The sequence below is a fragment of the Phoca vitulina genome, unplaced genomic scaffold (genome assembly GCF_004348235.1).
Source record: "Phoca vitulina isolate PV1807 unplaced genomic scaffold, GSC_HSeal_1.0 scaffold1, whole genome shotgun sequence".
NCBI classification, from domain to species: domain Eukaryota; kingdom Metazoa; phylum Chordata; class Mammalia; order Carnivora; family Phocidae; genus Phoca; species Phoca vitulina.
Genome location: NW_022589704.1, coordinates 20,565,746 through 20,591,380, shown reverse-complemented (window position 1 = coordinate 20,591,380; position 25,635 = coordinate 20,565,746). Strand labels below are relative to the sequence as shown.

General features: G+C 47.1%; 1 pseudogene; it reads right to left on the bottom strand.

The window, feature by feature from the left end:
* Window positions 1–369: 369 nt before the first annotated feature.
* Window positions 370–8,923, bottom strand: LOC116637849 (annotated as a pseudogene).
* Between the last annotated feature and the right edge of the window lie 16,712 nt (window positions 8,924–25,635).

Genomic DNA, 25,635 nt, shown 5'->3' with positions numbered 1-25,635 from the left:
CTGAGGTGGGCCAAATCCCTGGCATCTCCAGGTTTGTGTAAAGGGGGTATGCACATATGTTTGCATGTAGAAGGCATGGGTACCAAAGCAAATAGGAAGGGTGTGTCTGTATCTCAGGAGGAAACACTATCTAGGGCAGAAGTCATCTCAGTGGTTTTAGTATTTGGCTTTTGAATGAGTCCAAAATTATTAATTTTCTATTTCCAAACATTTCCCAAGAACTTAGAGATCCTTGGGGTGTTCCAAAGGCCTTTGTGAAACTTGGGCAATTGGTCTCCTATGTTAAATTGCCCCACTAGGTCATTTGGAAGAATGAGTTAGCTGGGATTCTTAGAGTAGTGTGTGGATCTTTCCTTCCTCATTTTATCATTATTTAGAATTGTTCTCATTAAACTCCTCTTTCTTCTCCTCGATGAGCCACTGGGGAGATGAAATATGAAGACAGAAGCTTAGGCACAATTGGGGAAAAATAAATGGACTCTTCTTAGAGGTTCCAGCACAAGAAAGAGGGGCATCCAGCAAGGGCTTTGTGGGTGCGGTGAGAACAGACTCTGGGCTAGGACTCAGGGAAACTGGCAGGGGATGAGTCAGTCTGCGGCAGGTCTAGGAATGGAAGAGTCTACACAGCTGGCTCTGGGCTATGCAAAGGGAGTGGCAAGTGAGGGCTTTTAGCTCCAGGCTCAATCCTGGAGGAGGAAGGGGAGGGGCAGGCAGCATTACACGTTGCAACCAACTCCAAAGCATTGCCCAGAGCTTTTTGGTTGCCCTGGAATGGAGGGGTAAGCTCAATTGCCAGTCTGGAGTGTCTGGATCTTTCCGTTCAAGAGAGATTTGCCACTGTTTGATGCTAGCTGTCAGATGACTTGGCCAGGGTTAAGTGGTGTTAAGTGCGGGATGGGTGAGGAGGCGGGCTGGTCCCAGGTTTCTAGTCCTGGCAAGCTATCCCTGAATGCCTGGGTAGGACATGCTCTCTGGAACCAGTTGTTCCTGTGACATCTGATGGGGGCATCTGGCCCTCTCCTTGGTGACCTTCTCTGGGGATACATGGTCCCAGCTCTACTACCTGGGAGCACACAGCCTGTCTCAGCATGGGGCCATCTAGGTCACAGGGTGGCTGTTCAGGCCCACCAGTGTCTCACTTCCCGGACCCAGACCAACACACCTGGCTGCGGATCCTGGAAAACTTGGGTTTGGTCAAGCTGGAGACTCAACCTCTTAGTGCAGGTGAATGACAGGATTCCTGCTGGCTTCCCTGCATCTCCGAGTTCCTGGCCAAAGCAGGCACCAGTCAGTTTTCTGCAGACCCTGCCAAGAAGTTCCCTTCTCTTTGTCACATCTTTGACTCCCATTTGACTGAGGGCCACAGAAAAACCGATACATCCCTTTGGCCTCAGTTTCTTCATCTGTAAAGTGGTGGTACCTCATCCATCCCCTAGTCTCAAACTAGGGCCTCCCTTCCTGAAGCCTACGATGATGTAGAGTAAGAATCTCTTTGCCAAGGCTCTGGGGATTGCCCTTCACATATCCATTTTCTTAAATTTGGAGATTCATGAAGATCTTGAGATATAATTCCTGGGAGTGTCAAGGGTTTACTGTACAGCAAAATATGGATAATGTGTTATCTCTGGTTGCTGGGATGGATGATCTTAAGTGTTTATATTTTTTGCATGAGGATGCATCACTTGTACAGGGAGAAATAAACATTACTTTTGAAGGCTGTCTTGAGGGGGAGCAGTACAGGCTCTCCTTTGTTACCCCTTTTCTGAACGATGCTGACAGGTGAGCAGATTTTTTTTGTAAGGAGGCAGGGATTCCATTCGATGACCTCTGGAAGGCCCTTCCGGCAGATGAGTCTGTGCTCAGTGCACACAGCCAAGTCATACCTCTCTGCAGGAACATGTTGCCAGGAGCCTGAGCCGGAGGAGGAAGAGGAGAGAGAGCAAGAGAGCAGGGAAGGAGGAACGGAGGAGGGGAAAAAGGAGAGTAAGAGAGCAAACCACACTGTCATGGAAAGCTTGAACCTTCCCTTTCAACCTTTCTCTTGTAATTAGCCAGTGCAGCTGGAGGGGAAGATGTTTTGGTGAGTTGCGACTTGTTGGACTCCAGTCCTCAGGATGTTTAAGGCTGGCTCAGTGTTTGGGGAAGGCTCATTTCTCAGATGGCTCCTCCTCTCTGTCTGTTTTTTTTATTTCAACTCCCCACCCAGAGGGCCTTTGTGAAGGGTTGAAAACTTTCTAGTGTCCTGGCCAAGAAGCCCTCTGCCTTGGGCTGGGCTGGAGGTGCAGGGGAGGACCTGGTTGAAGCAGGATTCCCTCCACCAGTGATTTGGGAGCCAACTCCTCAGAGGTCTTGGGGGACCAGTGCAGAGAGGGTCCTGGGGGGGGATGGCGGGCTCCAGTTGGGCAAGTGCAGTCTGGTCGGTTCCTCCCAGGCAGGGATCCTCTTGTGGTCCCAGGGAGCGCCGCGCAAGCGTCTGCCCACTCACCGCATTGCAAGGTCCATGGCCATCAAGAGGGTGACTTCTATGACTGTGGGTCCACAGGGTAGTGTGCTTGAGTGGCCTGATGGGGAGAGCAGGGCCTCCAAAGTCAGAGGGCTGGATGTCAATCCTGATGCTCTGCTTCCCACTGGAGTAACTTGCAGCCAGTTACTTAATTAGTCTGTGTCTCAGTTTCCTCATCTGTCAGATGGGTATAAGGTAATATACTGCCTTCAGGAGGTTGCCCAGGATAGCCCCTGGTGCGTCATGAGCAGAGATATAAACTTCTATTATTACTGCTCCTGCAGGAGACCGCATGGCTGTTGATGGACAGGGCACACCTGCCTTCCGGCCCCACCCAGAGCCTGGTTGCCACAGCAAGGACTGAGGTTCTGTGCCAGTGAGAACTTCCAGCTGTACCTGGCCAGTGGGGCCCCCGGAAGCCACGGCACTGCCTCCTCCGCATTGAAACAAGGCGGCGCTGCTGATGAGGCTGCCTGGAGGCGGCTGCACAGGCAGGAAGCAGAGGGCCCTGTGGGGATTCCGGCTGGCACTGCTCCTGGCTGGGGAATCGCTCCTCTCCGACTTAGCCGGTTGGCCGTGTCTGGCTCAAGCAAGAGCACAGCGCCCTCACCGTCGCTCCTGTGCAGTGTCAGCCAGGTGAGCGGCGAGGGTCACAGGGGAACAGAAAGATTCTTCGATGTCATCCGACGTGCATTTGTGTGAGAGGCCTGGCCAGTAACCAGAGCCATAGCTGCCGCTTCCTGAGAGCCTGTGCGGCGCCCAGCGCGCTGCGATCGATGGATGTCCCTTGTCTTCACAGCTACCCTACAAGGAGGGATAATCATTCCTGTGTCAGGGACGACCAACCAATACTGAGTGAATTTAAGCTACACACCCAAAGTCAGACTGCGTGGGGGGTGCTCTGTAAGGGTTGGAATGAATCGTAGGATTCCAAAGCTTGGGTTCTTAATAATAGTAAGAGGAACTGATGTGAATGGGGCTGCTGCTATAGGTTATTTTACTGATGATTTTACATCAACCACAGGGCAGTGTGTCTCTTATAGATGCGGACCTTGTGGGTGGAGAGGTCAGACCAGACTTTTTTGATCGCCTTCTTTGGCACTGACTAGCCCCCTCCAAGTGGCCTGCAGGGCAAGTCTGTGTGCTCCCCAGAAACCCTTTGTTTATCACTCAGAGAGCCCAGGGAGTCCCAGGACCCTCTGGCCCATCCCACATGCCCCACAGGAACCTGCCTGGGGCCCCCAGCAGACCACAAACTCATTAAGAGCCCCGGCTGCTTCTTGTCCACCATCTGCACTGCCTGATACATAGTAAAACTTAATAAATCCTTTCTAAATGGAGTGGGTCTCTGTAATAATAGCTGACATTTATTGATCGGTTACTCTATGCCTGTTGTGCAGAATAGAATATACATGGCTTCACCTGTGCGAGCCTCAGAACAATCTCATATGACGGACGACGCAAGTGAGGCTCGAAGTGAAACTGACTTTCTCAGTGTCACTAAGCAGCAAGGGGAAGAGCTTGGGGCTCCAAATCCTGTGCTTGTCTGTCCGTGGCAAGCCCCTCGTTAGGGCTTCCTTCTTTCCCCCTTTCCTCTCATCTCCCCAAGGCTTCAGGAGACAGTTTTTCCTAGTCCCTTTATCTGTCCCCTTTCTCAGGGGAGAAAGAAGTTTGTAGAATGCCCATCTTGGAGCAGGCCCTCGGAGGTCATCAGGAACCAGCCAACACAGTTTTACTTCTTGTCAAGCAAAAGGCACTTTATTTGTTTACTTATTTTTATTATTAAGTTTTTAATTTTAATTCCAGTATAGTTAACATACAGCATTATATTAGTGTCAGGTGTACAGTATAGTGATTCAACACTTCCATACATTACTCCAAGGTCATTGTGATAAGTGTACTCTTAATCCCCATCCCCTATTTTCCCCATCCCCCCTCCCCCGCCCCGGTAACCAGCAGTTTGTTCTCTATAGTTAAGTCTATTTCTGGGTTTACCTCCCTCTTTCTTTTTTCCCTTTGTTCATTTGTTTTGTTTCTTAAATTCCACATATGAGTGAGATCATATGGTATTTCTCTTTCTCTGACTGAATTATTTTGCTTAGCATTATACTCTCTAGCTCCATCCATGTTGTTGCAAATGGCCAAGATTTCATTTTTTTTATGGCTGAATAATATTCCATATCTACCACCTGTTCTTTATCCATTCATCTATCGATGGACACTTGGGTGCTTCTATACCTTGGCTATTATAAATAATGCTGCAGTGAACATCGGGTGCATGTATCCCTTTGAATTAGTGTTCTTGTTTTCTTTGGGTAAAGACCCAGGAGTGTGATTACTGGATCATAGGGCAGTTTTATTTTTAACTTTTTGAGGAACCTCCATACTCTTTTCCACAGTGGCTGCACCAGTTTGCATTCCCACCAACAGTGCACGAGGGTTCCTTTCTCTCCACATCCTCACCAACACTTGTTCCTTGTGTTTTTGATTTTAGTCATTCTGACAGGTGTGAGATGCTATCCCATGGTGGTTTTGGTTTGCATTTCCCTGATGTTTGAGTGTGTTGAGCACTTTTTCATGTGTCTGTTGGCCATTTGGATGTCTTCTTTGGAGAGATGTCTGTTCATGTCTTCTGCCCATTTTTAAATTGGATTATTTGTTTTTTGGGGTGTTGAGCTATGTCAATTCTTTATATATTTTGGATACTAACCCTTTCTCAGATACGTCATTAAGCAAAAGGCACTTTCGTCGACAGGCCAGGCCAGTAATCTTCGGTGCTGCTCTATTACTCTTGCTTTCTCCCTATTGCCACCATCCCTGTTTGGGTCCTAAATCCATGCCTCTTGCTCAGATAGCTCTCCGAGCCCCCAGGATCAGGGCTGTCACTCTGTTTTGTGAGAGAGCGATGGTTTCCAGAAGATGCACCCTTCCTTCTGTCTCCCTTTATCCTTTCTCTCCCTGTCCATCCTCCTCCCCAGGCCCTCAAAGGATCCTGTCAGCTCCCTATTGCTGCTATAACCAAAGACTGAAAATTTAGTGGATTCAAGCCACACAGATTTATTGTCTTCTAGTTCTCATGGTCAGAAGTCAGAAATGAACCTTAAGGGGGTTAAAATTAGGGTGACAAGAGGGATGGTTCCTTGTGGAAGCTCCAGAGGAGAATCCATTCCTTGCTTTTTCCAGTTTCAAGCTGCCAGCATACTTTGGCCTCTTGGCCTTTGGCTGCCTGACTCCGGTTTCTGCTTCTGTCATCACTTCCCCCTCTCACTTCTGTATCACCACTGCCTGACTCTCCTCAGGACCCATGTGATGGCATCATTGCCTCCACTCAGCTAATAATCCAGGACCATCTCCCCATCCCAAGATCACTGGCTTACATCTGTAAAATCCCTTTTGCCATCTATGGTAACATATTCATAGATTCTGGGAATTAGGACAGGGACACCCAGAAAAGGCATTATTCAGCCTACCACAGGAATGGCTTGTGTTTCTAGAACAGCTCTCTACCTACCTGCCTGTGCATTATACCAGTAAATAAAGCTAATATCTACCAAATGTGGACTCTGGGCTTGGAGCCAGACCAAGCGCCCTGTGCGCTCCACCTTGCTGACTCCTCACAACCCTCTATGATGCTGTGACTCTTAATTTTATTACCAGTTTGCAGAGAAGAAACTCAAGCCTGAGATTTAAGCGACTTGCTTGAAGTCACACAGGGAATAAGTCAAGTACCTGAAATTTGAACCCAGGTCTGTTTGATTCCGAGATCATTCTCTTTGACATTCCACTCTCCCTGCTATCGTAGCCAGCCCTGAAGAAGGCCCCAATGATCCTTGATCACTCCCTATGTAGGCCCCGTCCCACACTGTACCAGAATTAGCCAGTGTGACCAACAGAATACCATGAAAATGAGTGTGTGTGTCTTCTGAGGCTAGTGCATCAAATGTTGTAGCCTTTGCCTTGCTCTGTCTTGGACACTTGCTCTGGGGAGCTAGTCACCACGTCATGACCCCTTTCAAGCAGCCCTGTAAAGAGGTTCATCGGTTGAGTAACAGAGGCTTCCTGCCAACAACCAGCACCAACTTGTCAGCCATATGAATGCCATCTCGGAAGTGGATGGCCCAGTTCCAGTCAGGCCCTCAGATGATTGCAGTCTGGGTCAATGTCTTGACTACAGCTTCATGAGAGACCCAGAGTCTATACCACCCAGGTAGCACACTCTCAAATTTCTAACCCACAGAAACTGTGAGATGATAAACATTTCTTATTAGTTTTAACCACTACTTTTTGAAGTAATTTGTTACCCAGCTATATATGATGAATACAAGGCCCAAGTTCTAGCAATCTGGGCAGGTTTTGCTCTGAGATCTAGCTATGTCAGAAGAGGTGCTGGTCAGGCCTTGCCCCTCTGAAGCCCATGTTCCATTCCAGCAAGTTAGCCACCAGCCCTGGAGAGGAGAACCCAACAGTTCCAGAATATTCCCCCTTTCTGAGCCACTTTCCACAAAGAACAGAAATACCTTTCATCTATTACCTTGCTGTCCTAAAACCATCAATGGCTCCTTAATGCCTATAAATGGCTCTCCCAAGCCCAGACTCCTTAGTCTGGCATTCACCCTCCCTCTCCCCTTCATGGCCCTTATGGTCTAGTTTCCCATTGCTGCCAGGCTGACCCTTCAAGCCTGGTGGGACCGAGGTGTTCACCACTATTGCAGTCTCTTCTCAGTCAGCTTGCATGTACTTCTTGCCCCTTGTCACCTGCAGATGAATGAACAAATACAGATGGGGAATCTGCTAAGTACCAGGGGCTAATGATGGATGCTTCTACATTCAGTGTCTCAATCTGCACAAGAAGCCATTTTTTACAGAGAAGGAAATGACCTGCCGAAAGTCCCAAGGGAAGTAAGTGACAGAGTCAGGCCCACTCAGCCTTGTGGCTGGAAGTTCAGTGTTTTTCCACTGAACCATCTTGCATCTGACTCATAGTTCTATGGAATTTTACAGTTTATAAAGCCCCTGCTTATTGTATTTTTTTTTCTATTGAGCTTCACAACAATCCAGTGTGTTAGATGGAGCAAGAATTGGTCACCCCGTTTCACAGATGATAAACCTGACATGAGGAAGAGGATTTGTCCTCATGGGGACAAGTGTCAGAGCTGTGATTCCAACTTAATATCTGTCTCCAGACCCACTGCTCTTTCTTCTGCCTTCCTTTCATACCTCTGCCTAAATCTACCACAGATTTTTGTATATGATTGATGTCCAGTGCTTATTTGCTGGCTGCTGATTGATTAAAATTTTAATGTAGTCTTTAGTAAGTGGTGCCAAAGGGGGGTCTGGTGTCTATGGAATTACCTATGATAACTGAGACTAACTTTAGAGAAGAACTTAAACGGGTATAGCAGAGATGTATAAAAGGCCGATAGTCAAGAAAAGTGGACCAAGGGACACTATGGAATTAACTATGATGGGAATCTCTAAAAGACCCACCCTTGCCTGGGTCCAAGAAAGTACAGTTCATTCTTAGGGGCAGGAGGATGGACAAAATGAGCCATGGAGGGTCTGGGTAGCCCAGTATCCACGCCTCCATGAAATGGTTATCATTGGTATCCAAGTTGCTGAAGCAGAGCAAAGAGGAGGAAGAAGCTTGTGTCTTTTTTTGTTGGATACTTCTTGTCCCTAGTACTCAGGGCTTCAGTTAATGAAGAAGCTGTTCTACAAAGAGGTCCTTTGAAGACAAAGTCATACAGGATGAGGTTCCATGGGCTATGAGGCCTCCCAGGTCATCCTGTCCATGCACCTGTCCTTAGATATACCAAAATACTCTAGTAGGTGCTCAATAAATATTTGCTAAATGACTGAAAGGATAGCTGTGACTTTCTCCTGTCTCTGTAGGGCTCTGATTCCATTACACTGTCTTGGATACCCATTCCAGTTCCACTTGACCTTGTTGGAAACCAAACCCAACCAAATTCCAATCCAACCAAACCCACTAGACTCTTGTCCTGCCCTCTGTGGAACTAGTTCATGACTGGCTCCCCGAGCCTTATGATCGTCTCAACCCCTGGGTTCTTTTTTCTTTTCTTTTCTTTTTTTTCCAGAGAACAGTTTTTCTTCAGCACCTGTGGGTTTAATTTGGGGTGGGGGTGTTCCGTCCTTCTGTGCCTCACAAAAGTACCTTGCTGTGAATGGCATGGCTTACACAGAAATGGAGTTTCACATACAACTCGGGAAGCACACAGGTGTCGAAGACACTAACCTCAGAAATGTCCCTGATGGTGGTGGCCTCTACTATGTTCTGAATAATGGACTTCTTCATGGCCTTGTCTTTGGGCACGCGATAGGCACAGCAGGTGTAGCAAATAGGCCGCCCATGGCTCGTCTCTTTGTGGCACAACTGTTATTCCTTTTTTTCTTGGTCATCTTGGAAGGGAAGACCTGAGAGAACTTGATCTGGGTTTTTGAAACACCTTTTCATTCAAGTTCAGAACTTACTTGGAGTAAGAGATGCGAAGAGACTCAAGTATGTGTGTGTTTATGAACAGTGAGGGTGCAAGGACCAGTCCTCAGATCACAGCACGGAGTGGCACCAAAGCCTCCATCTGGGAGCCAGGAGACATGGGCTGAATTCAGGATCTGCGACACTCCAGCTGGTGAGTGTGACCTCCAACAGCATCTTCCTGCTCTGGGCCCTGGGTTCCTCCCTGTGAATGAGAGGGTTGGAGTTCTGCATTCCGTTATCCACTTAACCACTGTTCTTGACCATCTATGATGTGCCAGGTACTTCAGTGATACAGCAGTGAACAAAATACAGTCTCTGTAATCACGGAGTGTGTACAGGGAGAGGGGCTGACAAAAACCAAGTAAAGCAACAAGCAAGTAGGTAGCAGATGTAATACAGGTGAAGTGAGTGTTATGCAGGTGAGTACAGCAGGTAAGTGGGGAGTGAATGATGGGGCCTCCCTTAGATAAGGTCAGTGTGGCAGCCATTGCCCAAGAGCTGCCATTTGAGCAGAGACCTGGACAAAAGGAGGGGGCAACCCATGCATGTACCTGGAGGGGTGAATCCGCAGAAAAGGAACAGCAAGTGCAAAGGCCTTTAGAAAGGAACCAGTCTGGTGTATTTAAGAAACCGCAAGGAGGGGGCGCCTGGGTGGCTCAGTTGGTTAAGCGACTGCCTTCGGCTCAGGTCATGATCCTGGAGTCCCTGGATCGAGTCCTGCGTCAGGCTCCCTGCTCAGCGGGGAGTCTGCTTCTTCCTCTGACCCTCCCCTGTCTCATGTGCTCTCTCTCTCTCTCTAAATAAATAAAATCTTTAAAAAAAAAAAGAAAGAAAGAAACCGCAAGGAGGCCAGGTGGGGACCAAGTGTAGAGAGGAAGCCAGGGGGCCAGACCATGTTAAATACCCGGGACTATAGCCCGAGTGACTGGGGAAGCCGTCAGGGCACTGAGAGCAAGGGACTGGCATGGGCTGACTTGCGTGTTAAAAGGGTACATTGATCCCTGAGTTTTACAGCCATGGGCTTCTCCTAGCGCTAGGCTAAGCAGATCTGGCTTGGCAGGGGCAGGCTGGGATAGTCCCAAAGCTAGGTCCTTCCCGGGAGGCAGACTTTGTGAGCTGTGCCAGGACAGACTGCTGGGACCTGCCTGCTCAGGTCTCATCCTGTCACTGCACCTGAGCTTCAGCCCCAGACCTCACCGGTGTGCAGAAACACAGAGCTAGCTGACAAATTAACCCATGCCTCCCAAACCATAGGCCACAGCAGCTGCTAGGTTGAGGTGTGGATACTTAGGGGTAAGATGTTTGGTGCCTCAGCCACTTCCAAATGATCTGTTCTTTCCTTTCTAGAAAAACCCTCCTCTTTTCCCACCTCTTCCTTTTTTATAATTTCCCTCATCCCCATCTTTATTCCTCTGGTTAGTTCCCTTTTCTTCCTTATCTATGCAACCCCTGAGGATTATACCCATCTCTTTGAAGCCAGGAGCATATCAAGCAAAACCTAGTAAGATGGACTCACTGGTCCATAGAAAAGTTAGGACACTTGCGATGGGTCTCAGAACTAGAAAGTCGTAGGGTCTGTATCTGACGTGAGGAAGTGTGTTCTGGAGTCCTATTGAGACAGCTCCATTGTGTTGCCTCCCAGTGGGCACCAGGGAGTGGCTGGCTGTGATGATACCCAAGGCCCTGGGAACACAGATGGGGCAGTGTGGTCCAGCTGCAGAGGGGGCCAGACAATTCAGGGGCGTCTTCACAGATGAGGGGGTGCTGGAAATAGGTTTTTGAGAGGTGAGTGGGATTTTGCCAGGCAGAGAAGGGATGTGGCGGCATGGAGGGGGAGGCCGAAAGCAAGGGAATTGGGAAAATCTGAGCTGTGTTTGGGGAGCAACCAGTCAATTATTGAAATTAAATACCAGCAGGGATTACCTCAGTGGAAAAATCAGACAAACTGGTTGTTTGACCTGATCCTATAGTTTTCGTTTTGTTTTTAAGTAACCATCACTAAATAAACAGAATAAATACAGATAATTTTCAAGTAATAAAGGAGATTAAATATTTATATTATGTTCAGGTCAAAGAGTAAATAAAAGAGGGGGACAAGTAGGGGGGCAGGCTGGGGTCGGGGAGGGGTCGGGGATACGGAATTCCCTGTTTAGACAGGATGGTATCTGGTCAGTCAACGACATCTGATCCCAAGAGGAAAAAAAAAACCCATCTGGGAAGCCTGGTTGAAAGCATCCAAAACCCTCCACTCAGTTGGAAAACCAGTCTCCGATTCCCTTTTCCTAGAAATAGTTCATCATTGAGAGTATTAAGTGGAGAAGGGATTTAAAGAGAAAAAATTCTGATTCATAATAATAAGACCTGATATTTATGCCATACCTTTCTCCCAAGAGCTCAGATTGCTGGAGGGGAATTATGTCCCTCATTCCTCACAGCCTCATCCCTGCCTCACACTGGTTTGCCCCCAGACCACTCCCTTTGGGCGCACCCTGGAGAGAGAGGCGGGGCCCTGGATACAGCTTTTGGGGCTGGCATGGCAATGCGGTGGGACTGCTGGATAATTAGGCTTGACCTCTGGCCCCCTGCTGTCTTTGCTCTCTTTCCACCCCAGGCCTGCAAAAGAACATCAGTCTACTCATCCACAGTGAGCACCTCACGCCAACCATACTAGAAATGGGTGTCCCCCTTTTCTAGAAGTGTCCAGAAAACACCACAGCCTTCTTTGAAGGTATATCAGAGCGCCAGTAGAGAGATAAACTTCTCAGTACCTAACTCAAATATCTCCAGCTGGGGTAGAACGCCATTCTTTTGGATCTTGTCTATAGTTGGCACAAAGAACAGGTATCTTGTCCCCGCCACTTCAAGAAGTCCCTGGAACCTCCCCTTCACTGGCCAATTTTTAACATTATTTGGTTGGATCCTCCATCTTGCAAACCAGAAAACTAAGCTTCTCCAAAGCTGACAAAGGGGAAATTCTTGCATAGCACCTGCTAGAGGAGGTGGGCCAATGAGTCAACAGTTCTTTGTTGAGTACTCACTGAGTGCAGAGCCCTGCCCTAGGTCCTGTGGCAGATGTTACTCAATTATGACAGGTCCTGAAGGAGCTTTTGGAAGGTGGTAAGGCATGTGTCCACCAAAAGCTAAACATCAACTTAAGAGTTAAATGTCAATACAAGATACCACGAGGGAGAGTTCTGATGAGTGAGTGACCCCAGGAGCTGGAGTGAGTGGGCAGGACAGACTGCATGGGGAAGATGGGACCGGAGTGCAGAATATGTAGGGGAGGTAGCTGAGGTCACCCATTCCTGTCCTATAGGTGTGGCTCTAAGTGTCTAAGTGAATGCATTGACAGCTGTCATTTGTTATTGTATCAGTTAGGATCTGCTCAGTTGCAAGTAAAAGGAAATTTCTCTGAAATCTGCTTATGCCAAGATGGGGATGTTTTTAACTTATATGATCAAGAAGTCCAGCTGAGTGATGGACTTTAGGCATGGCTCCATCAGGGCTCCTGCTCTCTGTGATTCTCTCAGGTCAGTCCTTCTCTAAGTGTTGGTTTGGTCCTCAGGCTGGTTTTTCTCATGGTTGCAAGATAGTAGCCTGTTGCAGCCATGGCTCTGTGCTTCCTTGCTCTTGTCCACCGCCAACCACCAAACCAAAGTCCTGTGCAGGACCAGCAACAGAATTTGTGGGGCCCAATGTGAAGAAAAATGTGAATGTCTTGTTCAACAATGATTAAGAAGTGATGGATAGGTGAAATAGCTTGATTGCGGTAATCGTTATACAACGTATACCTATGTCAAACCACCACATTGTACACCTTAAATATATGCAATTTTTATTTGTCAACCATTCCTCAATCACGCTTGGGAAAAAAAAGATGATTCGATGTGAACTGCTTGTGTACAGATTTCAGATAAGTGTCACTGTAGAACCTGTCAATAGTGTTTAAAACAGACGTAGAAAAGATGTTTCTGAGAGTAAGAAAAAAGGCAGTCCAGGATTAAGTGCTCCACTTTGCTCCTTACTAGCTACATTATCTTGAACACATAGCTTTACTTCTTCAGTACTCTTTTCTTAGCTTTGAAGAAAAATAATGCCAACCCTACGTATTTCACAGGGCTGACGTGATCCCCGATGGGATTGCGTGAGCGTGCTTTTCTGGATGGGACGAGATCCATGAACAGGACTGCTATTATTTATTTAAAAACTGGGGAAGAGCATCTGTGGGTTTTAACATCGTGACTGCTTGTTATACAAGGTCTCTTCAAGACTGTGAGTAGGAAACGGAAATGGGAGGTGTAAGGACACCCAAACTGAGCAGGGCAATGTAGGAGGGGCAGGACAGACTCTTGAGCTTTAAAAATGAGGAGAAAGGGGATTGGCATTACAGCTGGAGAATAGGATTCCTTCTCCAAAATAACAGTTTCAGAGGAAAATCATCCCAGTTTCTTACTGACACAGGAAATCACCTCTTGGTCTCCCCCATTGGCTCTCTGCTCCATTACCCCCTCCCCCCATTACCACTCTGCTCCGCTCTCCCTCTCTCTCGTCCACTCTGCTCAGATAACTCTTGCACTATTCCCACTACCTCTCCAATCGCTCCTCCAGTGCCTTGGCTCCCATGTCCTCTGGGCAACCTGGAAAGAATCGCCAGTCGTCAATCCTTGATAGTCAAGGATGAGGAGAATGGAACTCAGTTCCCACAGGTGCCCAGAGCTCAGGCCTCTCGTGTGTGCCTTCCTCCTCCCTGAGCTCTTGGGCATCTATCATTCCTGACAGTTGCTTGCACGGGGAGGCTCCTCCAGATCTGCAGATCCCAGGTGCTCCAATACAGTGAGCTTTGCAGCAGCACACCTGGTGTCTATCCCGACATGTTCACCTCCACCACTGAAGGCACATCGACACGTAAAGTAGACATTACCTGTTCAGCCTGAAGCTGGTTATTCTAACAGCTCCCTCCATCGTGCCCCGCCACGCCCATCACCACCATGCCAAAAAATGAAAGAGCAGGACTTCACACTGTCTCACTTAGAAAAGACACATAATAGAGGATATCAAAACTTCCAGGCTTCCGTGGCCCTCCTGAAACATTGATTCTTGTAGCTCTAGAAACAGCTGAAGATATTACCTTATTTACTCTCCTATTTCCAGTCGATGCTCCATTCAGATAATCTTAGGAAGTGGTTTGTATATGATTTTCCTTAGAAATGACCATAGAAGGAGGCTTCGTGGTGTTCTTGGCTCACTCATGCAAGTACTTTGCATTCTGACAGTTTGGCAAAGCTTCCAAATTACAAGGACGCTTGTGTATTGGCTGTTGGGCATCCATTTTCTCTTGTCTCTGATGACACCACCCTCATTTCATAGGGTAAAATCATTCATGGGTGTGTCTTGGTCTCCATAAAGTCCTGTCCTTGGCTAACCAAGAGGTGTCCTGTCCTGGTTCAACCAAGAGGTGGGTCCGTGCCCCAAGCTATACCAGCCAGATCTCTCCTGGGACATAGTTGATGTGAATGAGCAGGATGAGCCACACTGTCATGCCCCACGGGTCCTGAGCACACAGAGCTTCTTCCCTGCTCCATCCAGACACCCGGACCCACTCTGGATCCGGCCTTTCTAAACTTGACTCCCAGCTTTTGTTGTTGTTGTTTCTGTGAGCCACCTGGGTTAGCCCCCAAAATAATCCCTACCTCCAAGTGGGTTTTGTTATTGTTTGTGTGGTACAGCTTGTTTTTTTCTTCAAGTCTGCCAGGGTTAGTCCTATTTGTGGCCACCAAGGAACCTTATTTAACTTTATGAGGCTTTATACTTTCCCTAGTATGGGACAAGTATGTTGGACTCCCAACATACCACCCATATATTGGAGTTGAAAAATCTGACTTTATTTTATTTTTTTAAAGATTTTATTTATTTATTTATTTGACACAGAGACACAGCAAGAGAAGGAACACAAGTAGGGGGAGTGGGAGAAGGAGAAGCAGGCTTCCCGTGGAGCAGGGAGCCCCATGTGGGACTCTATCCCAGGACCCTGGGATCATTACCTGAGCCGAAAGCAGACGTTTAACGACTGAGCCACCCAGGCCCCCTGAAAAATCTGATTTTAAACACCTGATCCTTTTCCTATTGCCAGATGCATAATCCCAACTGGACTAGGCTTCTCCACCAGGATGCACTTAGCCAGGTCTTATATCCAAAACCCACACATTTCTTCAATAGATCATGCTTCAGCATGTGCTAGGTACCAGTCACCATGCTGGGTACTGGAGATTTCCCCTTCCTTAGGGAGCTCCCGGCTCGTGTGTGGCACAGAGAAGGGAGCACTCCATTCAATCCCGGGTGCTAAGTGCGGCAGCTGGGGAAAACTCAGGAGGGCTCCCAGCCCGTTACAGGCTTTAGGAGAGACTTCCTCCAGGGACTAATATCCTGGTAAAACCTAAAGATGACTTGGAGTTAGCCAGGTAAATATGGGAGAGGGGGTTTGTCCTGGCTGTTGCTGGCTCTCATCAGCCCCTCTGCTTATTTATTGTTGGAAATGGCCTCGCTTCCTGCTAGGATGTAAACCACACCGTGGGAGCCTCGAGCTTGTCTGTCAGCTCACTACCTGTCCCAGGAAGAGAGCCTGGCACACTGTAGCCGCTCACAGAGTTCTGTGTGAATGTGTTCTGAGTGAGGATCACCTCCTGACGTGTCCCCACCACCTTGCTGCACCGGCGACCCTGGGCGCCAACTGTTCTCAGAACACGAGCTGTTTCAGACAATGGGCCTTTGCATGCGAGGCTGGAGTGCTCTGTCTTCTCTCTTCTGCCCGACCGGCTTGTCACCTTTCGTAGCCTAAGCACTGCGGGGTCTCCCTTGACTCCTGCACATCTTGCTGGCCCTTGTTCTTCCTCCTTCTTTCCTAGGCTGAGCCCAGCTCCCCTCTTCCCGGCCTCAGGACCCTCTCCATCCTGCTGTCCTCATGCTTCCTGCCAACACGGCCAGATCTAGCAAATAAAGACATAGGCTGTCCGGCTAAATCTGAATTTCAAATAAACAACTTTTTTTTTTTTTTTTTTTAGTGTAAGTGTGCGGTATTTGCACCTACTTGTAGTATAAAATCATTCCCTGTTCCACTTTCTGCATTGGGTTTTGGCCACTAATTTTCCTTTTTCTCCCCATTCACATCACTGCAAAACATTCCTTCTCCCATCTCTCCACCACGTGCCATGACCCCCCTGCTCACCTCTGTCCCTTATGCCCTCTCTGCCAGCCATGCTTCTAGGCCACCCAGCAGAACTGGGCCCGAGTCCACGTCAGCTGTGGGTACAGCCGCCGCCTCTGCAGCCCCCCGCCAGGAGCTACGGGGGCACCCTGGGTGTGGAGCACAGGGAAGGAAAAGACTCTTTCCTCTGGTTCATCCCTAGGGATGGGTTTCCCTCCTGCCCCCTTCCTTTCATCATCTCCCCCCAACCCAGGAACTTCGGGAACGGGCAGTAGCTCGGTTGTTGGGATGGGGCTGGGCGAGGGCAGGTCTAAGGGCGGACAGAGATGACCACTGCTGCTAAGTAACCCTATCGTGACTTAGGTTCTGGACACTTCCCTGAGTGCTTATTGAAATCATCCAGCTTCATCCCCGTAAGAACCTTATGAGTAGGTTAATAGCATCCCCATTATACAGATGAGGAAACTGAGCTTAGAAAGGTTAATTGCTGGATCCAAGTAGTCCAGCTGTGAATCAGGGGGTGGAGTGGGGCTGGGAGCCAGGCAATCTCAGCTGGAGCTCGTGCCTTCACGCTGCCACCCTGCCAGGCCGGCTCTGTGCCAGGACGGGGCTGAGGAACACAGCAGGCGTATCTTGGTGCCACCCCATCCTGTCTGTGCAACGGGCGAGCCTTTCTGGGCAGCGACTCGGGTATCCAGATTTGTATTTTTGCCTGCTTTCCCTGCTGGCTTACCCCTTATCCCTTACCTCAGTGGTTGCCTCAGCCCTGTAAGCAAGTTTTGGGAGCCTCCCCTGGAAAAGACCCCATCTCCCCATGCCCTTGTGGGCCCAGAGCCATGCTGGGTAGGTGTGCTTTTGGAGGTCTGGTGTAAGTGGGAGCTCTAGGTACCCTCCCCTGCAGCCTGACAGATGCTGGGCAGGTGGGACCTTCCCCTCAGCTGACCTGAGACCCTGGCCTTGCGGTGTGTACCTGGACCTTGGGAGCCATCCTGCTCTCAAGTGCTAATACACCCACTTTTCATGATTGAGCCTTTGCTAAGTGCCAAGGCCATTTTTACCTGGAGCTCAGGTGTGACTCCCACATGAATCCTGAGTACTTTCTCTCTCCCCACCTGCCACGTTACCCTCAAGGGTAATCACAGGATCCACAGTGTTAGCCTTAGATTTCAGCAAGAGATTGTCTCATCTAACTTTCTCATTTTCCAGATGAACAAATGAAGGCCTAAGAATGGTTGGAGATTTGATCAGGTTCACAGAGTGAGTGGTGACTTGTCTTATCTGGAAATAGGGCTTGAAGAAATGAATCCAGCATTCTCAAGGGCATCGGCGGTGTGGGGGGTGGGGGGGGTGGTTGGGTTGCTCTGATGACAGACTGTGGCCTAGAGGGTGTGAGAGAGGGCAGAGGTGAGTCTCGTGAACGTTGTGGCTTGCTTGTCAACCAGGCTTCACGTCCTAAGGAATTCAGAGCATCTGCCTCTCATGTGAGCGACACTTCCAGAGATGTTTGCATTTTTCTGAGGATTGTTCATAGAATGGGCTCTTTGGGGACCCAGGGAGGGGTGGTCAGAGGGAGGTTGGAGGGTCACCAGGTGGCAAGATGGTAGGAGGGGTTTGCACGTGGGCTGGGAGTAGGGATGGGAAGATCCATGAGGTCCCATCAAACCCCGAATTCTACAAACCTCTATGAGCTGGGACTCAAACCCAGACCTGGAGGTATTTTGTTATTTTTGGTTGGTTGCTTGTTTTTCAGTTGGGGCACGCTGCCTGTGCTCAGGTCATTAGAGTCATCAAGCGTCCGGGGACCATCCCTCTGCCTCTTCACTGCTCCTAGGCTGGCTGGAGTTGGTCATGTTGGGAAATATCTCCAGGGTAATGAATTGGTCTCTGTGGCGTCCCATGCCTTGGCTTCAGAGCCCTCTTAAACTTCCTTCTTGGGGGAAGTATACCTTCTTTCCTTCTTTACAGGTCATCTGTGAACGTGGAAATCACATGAATTACTAAGCATTTCCTGAGCACTTACTGTGTAATATCATGCTAACTTAAGGGGGCACCTCAAAGAACAAGTCAGGGGCTCACACATTCTTTAAGCTCTGACTTCTGTTTGGGGGGTCACTATCCCTTCAATTCCCTTCTTTCCAAGGGGCTGCTCTAGGGAGCACCACTGGGGCCAGGCATTGGTGGTGAGCAGTGGGGTGACTTCAGAGTTGGAGAGATTTCCCCTCCCTTCTAGCATTTCCCAGCCTGCTTGCTGATGAGAAATCTCTCTCCTTCTGGTTAGGAATTTGCTTCTTACTAAAACGTAAATCCTTCTAAGAGAGGTCTCATTTATGCTCTGATCAGTTGTAACTAATGTTTATGTAATTGATGATGTAATAAGATCCTTTTCATATTTTCATATGATTGTAAAAGTACCACTTCATCACTGTAGAAAAGATGAAATACATGGAAAATGCATAAACAAGGAAACCCAAATCGCCCATGCTTGTATAACTCAGAGACAACTGCAGAGCTTTTGTTCCAGTTCTAATAGGTGTACTGCTTAGTTTACTGAAGGCATAGTGGTGTGCGGAGGCTAAAAGCAGGATCTCTAAGCAGGTGCCAAGCCAGTTACTAGCTCTGTGACCTTCTACAGACAATGGACTCCTCCCTGTCTCAGGTGCTTCAGCTCTAAAATGGGGATAATCATGGTGCTTATGCTATAAGGCTGTTTTGAAGATTAGTGAGAACTGTCTGGTTCAAGAACTGAGAACTGTCCGTGTTATTATTGCTGTTAGTATTGTGCTGTAACTCCCAAGTAACCAAGTCTCCCCAGGTCCCCTTGTCCTACCCGTTCCAATTTCCAAATCATTGCCGGGTAATGGAGATTGTTCTAGAATTCATTGGGGGATGATGGAGATGTTTATATCACACTATGCAACAAATCTCGCCTTTCTCCCATACACTTTAAACATCTGTGTGCTTTCTCCAAAATTTTAATCCTGGTGGAAACTGTCTCATTGTCTCTTCTCTCTTTCCCAAGAAACTGTTCCTTGGCCTCTCCAGCCACCTGGCACTGAAACCCTCCCACCCCCTAGAAATCTCATCAGTTACGGACTAGCATCTGCACGCAGTAGAACTAAAGAGCCAAATCCTGACTAAGCACACTTCTTCGGGCGCCTCATTTTATTTAACCACGTGTGGGTCGATTTATACACATTACAAGCTCATACTGATGTATCTAGGTAGACCCCCAAAACTGGCATCATGCTTCATATACTGTTTGGTGTCTTGCTTTATTTTTTTTTTTTGCCAGTATACCTACTATGAGTACTTACACTTATGCATGGCACATCCAAATGGCAGACTACTATACAGTTATTAAAAATAATTTTTAGAGGGATGCCTGGGTGGCTCAGTTGGTTAAGCATCTGCCTTCGGCTCAGGTCATGATCCCAGGGTCCTGGGATTGAGCCCCACATTGAGCCTCCCTGCTCAGCAGGGAGCCTGCTTCTCCCTCTCCCTCTGTCTACCTCTCTGCTTACTTATTCTCTCTCTCTGTCAAATAAGTAAATAAAATCTTCAAAAAAATTTTTTAGAGATTCCTTTTTTTTTTTTTTAGAGAGAGAGAGAGCATGTGAGCATGAATGGGGCGTGGGGGTAGAGGGAGAGGGAGAGAGAGAACCCCAAGCAGGCTCCACGCTCAGCATGGAGCCGGTTGCAGGTTTGGATATCATACCCCAAGATCATGACCTGGCTGGAAGTCAAGAGTCCCATGCTTAACTGACTGAGCCACCCAGGTGCCCCTAGAGATTTTTTTTCTGAATGCAGTTTTTTTGTTCTCTGTTTTTGTTTTTAGATAGGGAGGAAGCTTGAGGCTGCAGGCACTGGAGGCAAGAGGCTAACCATGAAGGCTGCCAGCAAATCAGATCCATGCCCACACACAGCCTTCTAGAGCCTGGCTCATAACATGTTTGCTTCACCATCCTATTCTCTTCCTGAACGCTCTCAAGATCATTGATTGGAACATGACTTCCTAGCATTCTGACAACTCCTCTTCATTATCCTCTGCCATGGGTGCCACTCTGGGTTCCCCTTATGCTGTCTCTCACCTCCTGTCTGTCCTGTCCCCCAGGGCCACCTCTTCTCCTGCAGGGCCTTCAGCTGTCACTCACATATGTATGATTTCCAAAGCTTTTCCTCTAACCATGACCCTTCTCTTGGCTCCAGATCTCTGCATTTAGTCCTGACCTGTCCACTTGCTGTCTCCCAGGACCCAACAAGTTCAACATGTAAAGAGTGGAATTCATAATTTCTGCCCCAAACCTGCCCCCCAGCCCCAATCTTGTTCTCTATTTCATTCAGTAAATGCCATCCTCTTCTTTGTGCTTCTCAAGCTGCAGACCATCATTTCTTTCTTCCCTCCTTCCATGTCCAACCACATGGTAAGTTTTTCATAAAATTTTATGTATTCAATCAAAACTACTACCCTTCATCTTGAAATTGTGTTCATCCAATGTCTTTCATATCAGAATGCTCATAAAACAAAAAAATGTAGGAGATGGTAGATGGCAGTTGTTTTTGTCTGTTTGTCTGCTTTTTTTATCAGTGAAGGTGACACAGTTGATTGCCACTGAAACCCAGACCCCTTTCCCTTTTCCATCAGGATCCAGTTTTGTTCAGAGGTCCACCCCATCCCCATCTTCAGGAGACAGTTCTGATAAGTCTAAGCACAGCAGTTCTCAAAGTGTGGCCGTGAGACCCTTCCAGGGCATCTGGGAGGTCAAAACTATTTTTAGACTAAGTCATTATTTGCTTTTTTCACTTATTCTTTTATGAGTATACACTGGATTTTTCCAGAGGCTGTCATGTGGTCTTGCAACAGATTGAATGCAGAAGCAGATATGAGAACCCAGCTGTCTTCTATTAAGCTAGAAATTAAAGAGATTTGCAAAAATGTGGAACAATGCCATACTTCTCACTAAACTTTAAAAAAAATAGTCATTTTTCATTACATGTTATTTATGTTAACATGTAATGAGTTTATTGTTATTTTAAAATTAATTGATAAATACATATTTTTAAATTTTCTTTTTTTATTTTTTTTAAAGATTTTATTTATTTATTTGACAGAGAGAGGCAGCGAGAGAAGGAACACAAGCAGGGGGAGTGGGAGAGGGAGAAGCAGGCTTCCCTCTGAGCAGGCAGCCCGATGCGGGGCTCCATCCCAGGACCCTGGGATCATGACCTGAGCTGAAGGCAGACGCTTAACGACTGAGCCACCCAGGCGCGCCATATTTTTAAAATTTCTTAGTATCGGCCCTGCAGTACACATCAATGGATAACCCATCTAAACAAAAGATCTCTGGGGTCCCCAGTAATTTCTAGGATTTTAAAAAGATCCCAAGTTGGAAAACTTTGAGAACCACTGGTTTAATCTGGTGAGAGCTATTGGTTACGTCAGTGACCCAAATTAACCCAATCAGATTAGATCATGGAAAGATTTATATTCCATGCTGGGGCAGAGATTTCTTTGCTTTCTCTCACTGGATGTGAAAATTTACTTGTAGGCTCCATTGCCACTGGTTGCCTCTTGCAAACATGTGGGGAAATATGGATGTTGTGGATAGTAGTTGGGGAGAAGGAAGGACCTCAGGGCATGGATGTCATTAGGCTGCTGATGTGACCTTATCTGAAGCCACTCTCTTCCCTTAAATCTCCTTAATGTTTGGTCCAGTTTGAGTTGAGTTCTCTGTTACTTGTCTCTGAAAGCCCCCTTAACTGATGTAATACTTACTTGGTAGAATTGTATACCCAATTCCAGCATGCATGTGGGTTTTCCAATACTACCAAGCAATTAACTCACCTCTAATACTAACTGCTGGTAGTTTCAGATCCCACAGGTTAGAGCTCAGTCCCACAAGACTGCCCTCCCCACCAACTCCAAATGCCAGTTGTAGACCCAGTTAATCACCGGTGCTTCTGACCTAGCTAAGCTTGGAGTTTCCAATCCCCCCACTCCTTGGGTTCAATTAACTTGCTAGAGCTGCTCACGAACCCAGAGAAACATTTTACTCACTAGATTACCTGTTTATTATAAAAGGATGTAAGTCAGGACCAGCCAGGTGGAAGGAATGCATAGGGCAAGGTAAGGGGAAATTGGCTCAGAGCTTCCATTGCTGCTCCAGGCATGCTACTCTCCCTGCTTCAACACATGTTCATTGACCTCAGAGTTCTCCGAACACCATCCTTTTAGGGTGTTCTGGAAGCTTCATGAAGTTGGCATGTTTGATTAAGTCATTGGCCGTTGGTGATTAAACTCAGTCTCTAGCCCGTTGCCCTTTTCCCCTCATCAGAGGTCAAGGGGGTGGGACTAAAAGTTCCAACCCTTTAAACACAAGGTTGGTTCTCCTGGCAACCAACCCTCAACCCTAGGTTCTTTCCAAAATTTACTTCATTAACATAACAAAGGACACCTTTAGTGCTCTCATTACTTAGGAAATTCCAAAGGTTTTAGGAACTCTGTGCCAGAAACGGGAACAGAGATCAAATATCTATATTTCTCATAAATCACAAAATCACTCTTGGAAAATGAGGAGTTATCATTCCCATGTTGACCCCAAACTTTGGAGGACATTTTGCTGTTCTGTATGATCTATAAACCACCCCATAAGATGGTCCTAGGAGGTTTCTCCAAGCATGAGGAACCACCAAGAAGGAGGAAGGGCTGAGAGGAGGTGGGTAGCAGAGAGTCGAGGCCATGTGACAAAGAAGGTTTGCCACATATTGATGTTCTAGTGCAGGGAGAAAGAGAAAGAGCAGAAACAGGGATACCTGGGGAATTTGGAGACCGGTGTGTCCTTGAAAGCCAGGCTCTTTGAACAACATCATTGTCCCGTCCATTTTCTGTCACCCCCCCCCCCCCCCCCACGTCTTTCTCCGGCTCTATTCTTTGTAAACCAAACTGTCAACATCTGTTCGGGTGAGCTGACTCGTGGTGACGGCTGGGAGAGTTTGCCTTGCTGCTTGACAAGTGGTGGATTCAACTTTAGAGCTGGGGGACAGAAGAGAGGCTTCTACCTCATATTCATGCCACCAAGTCGAGAACAAAGGGGATGGGGATGGGCGAGAGGCACCTGTGGCACCGGGATGACAGTCCCCAGTACCTTCTCCTTCTGTTGACAGTGGTACTAGTTTCTATTTTGACACTTTGTTCAAGACTTTCAGAAGATTTTTGCACATACATTTGGGTGTCCTGGGTGGGTTGCAAACACAGTAGAGAAATCACTTCCCACACCTTCTGAAAACAGCATTTTCACCTGTTTAAAATAAGTCTGGTATCAAGGGACAATAATTGATTCCTTTCTTAACAGGATAGTCTGTATCCATGGCAGACATTTCCTGGAGTGCTGGCCTGATTCTATGCAAATTTGCAGATACCTCTTGGGTTGGAAATCTCACAGTGAAGTTGTATAAAGCCTGAAAATATTTGATTTTTACTTTGTTTTTGGTGGGCAGCAAAGTGGGAGAAGAAGCGGGGGGAAAAGAGCTTGGGGACATAAAAGGACAAATTGGACTTTTCTCTAATAAATTACAAGACATTAAAGGTCTTTCTTGTTAGAAAAAGATCAAAGCTGGATAGAAGCTCCTTGTATTCTTTTTTTTTTTTTTAACAAAACACTGCTATAAAGACACAAAGCACACTAGACTTGGGATAAGCCCCGGGGAAAGTTTATGTCCAAGTTAGGATAATCAAAAAGAGTTTAATTTACTCAGTTCTGGAATAAAACCAAGGCTGCATTCAGCAATATTTGAAACCAGTTAAAGGTTAGTGAATGAGACACCCAGTGCGTCTGATTAGATTTTTGCTTCCATTTATTTGTGTCTTACATCGTGCTCTAAATCATGTACCTTCTTTTTTAATTTCAGAAAAAGAGGACTGTCACGCCTAATCATTTTATCATAGTTTTCAATTTAAAAAAAGCCTAAGAAATGGAAAAAGCATTTTCTGATCTTCTTTATTTACTTCTTCACTCTGAGGGGTCCTCAAAGCCAGAGAGTGTCTGTTAGTGAATTAGACTAAAACCACAGGCTATTTCCTTTTTGGGCTACCAATGCAACATGAGTTGCTTTCTATTGTGAGAATGCTGAAAAGTTTGCCACAAAATTAAACCAATTAGGGTAATAAGGGGAAGAAGGAGAAGATTAAATTTATTTCCATCTGATTAATTTCTCAGGGGAGAAGGATTTCCCTGCCGTTGACCTCCAGGTTTTAACCCATGAGCCCCTTCTGTTCTCAAAAAATGTACTTGGGATTTAATTTCTACTCACAAGGCTGGGCCTTTTTGATTGGCTCAAAAGCCTCTGACCTTAGGAAGCAGGTTTTGAGGAATGAGAGCCAGCGAAGAAGTTAGTCAGTGGACAGATTTGTTTCGAGCCCCTACTATGTGCCAGGCATGTTCTATAGTCTGGGGAGTCAGCATGAACAAGTCATATCTCCTGAGCTCTCAAACCCTGTGCTCTAACAGCAGAAAACAGATAATCTACACATAGACAGGAAAGTCAATAAAATAATTGATAAATGCTGCAAAGAAGATAGAATAGGGAAATGTGATAGAAAGTCACTTCTTGGGGCGCCTGGGTGGCTCAGTTGGTTAAGCATCTGACTCAGCTCAGGTCATGATCCTGGGGTCCTGGGGCCCTGCATTGGGCTCCCCGCTCAGAGGGGAGTCTGCTTGTCCCTCTCCTTCTGCCCCTTCCCCTGCTCGTGCTCTCTTTCTCTCTCCAATAAATAAATAAAATCTTTTTTTTTTTTTTTTTGAAAGAAAGAAAGTCACTTCCCAGCAGATAGGACAGTAAGGGCAAAGGCCCTGGGGCAGGGACACACTTGGTATGTTTGAGGGAGAGAAAGAAGTCCTATATGACTAAGGGCTAAGGGAGGGAGGGATGTAGTGCTGTACCATCTCCTCTCCTTTACTCCATTGGGGACTTACAGCCCAAATCTTCCAACTTTTTGCTCTGCCTGGTGATCCTGGGAAGCTTACTATAAAGACAGAATGCCCAGGAGGGATTCGTTGAATCTCATGGCTCGTTCTGCTAGTATTGCTGGCCAAATGACAAGGAAACTGGTGTCTTCTCCTTCCTGGCGCCTCAGGAAATAGAGTTTTCTTATTAGGTTTCGGCCTTGGTTCAATCATAATTTCATTGTTAAGGGTGCTTGGCTTTGGATGGATTGTCCTGCTTTTAGTCGCGGATAATGGAATCCACTGAAAGGGGTTTATTTTTATTTTATTTTATTTTATTTATTTATTTATTTATTTTTAAAGATTTTATTTATTCATTTGACAGAGAGAGACAGCGAGAGAGGGGACACAAGCAGGTGGAGTGGGAGAGGGAGAAGCAGGCTTCCCGCAGAGCAGGGAGCCCGTTGAAGGGCTCGATCCCAGGAGCCTGGGA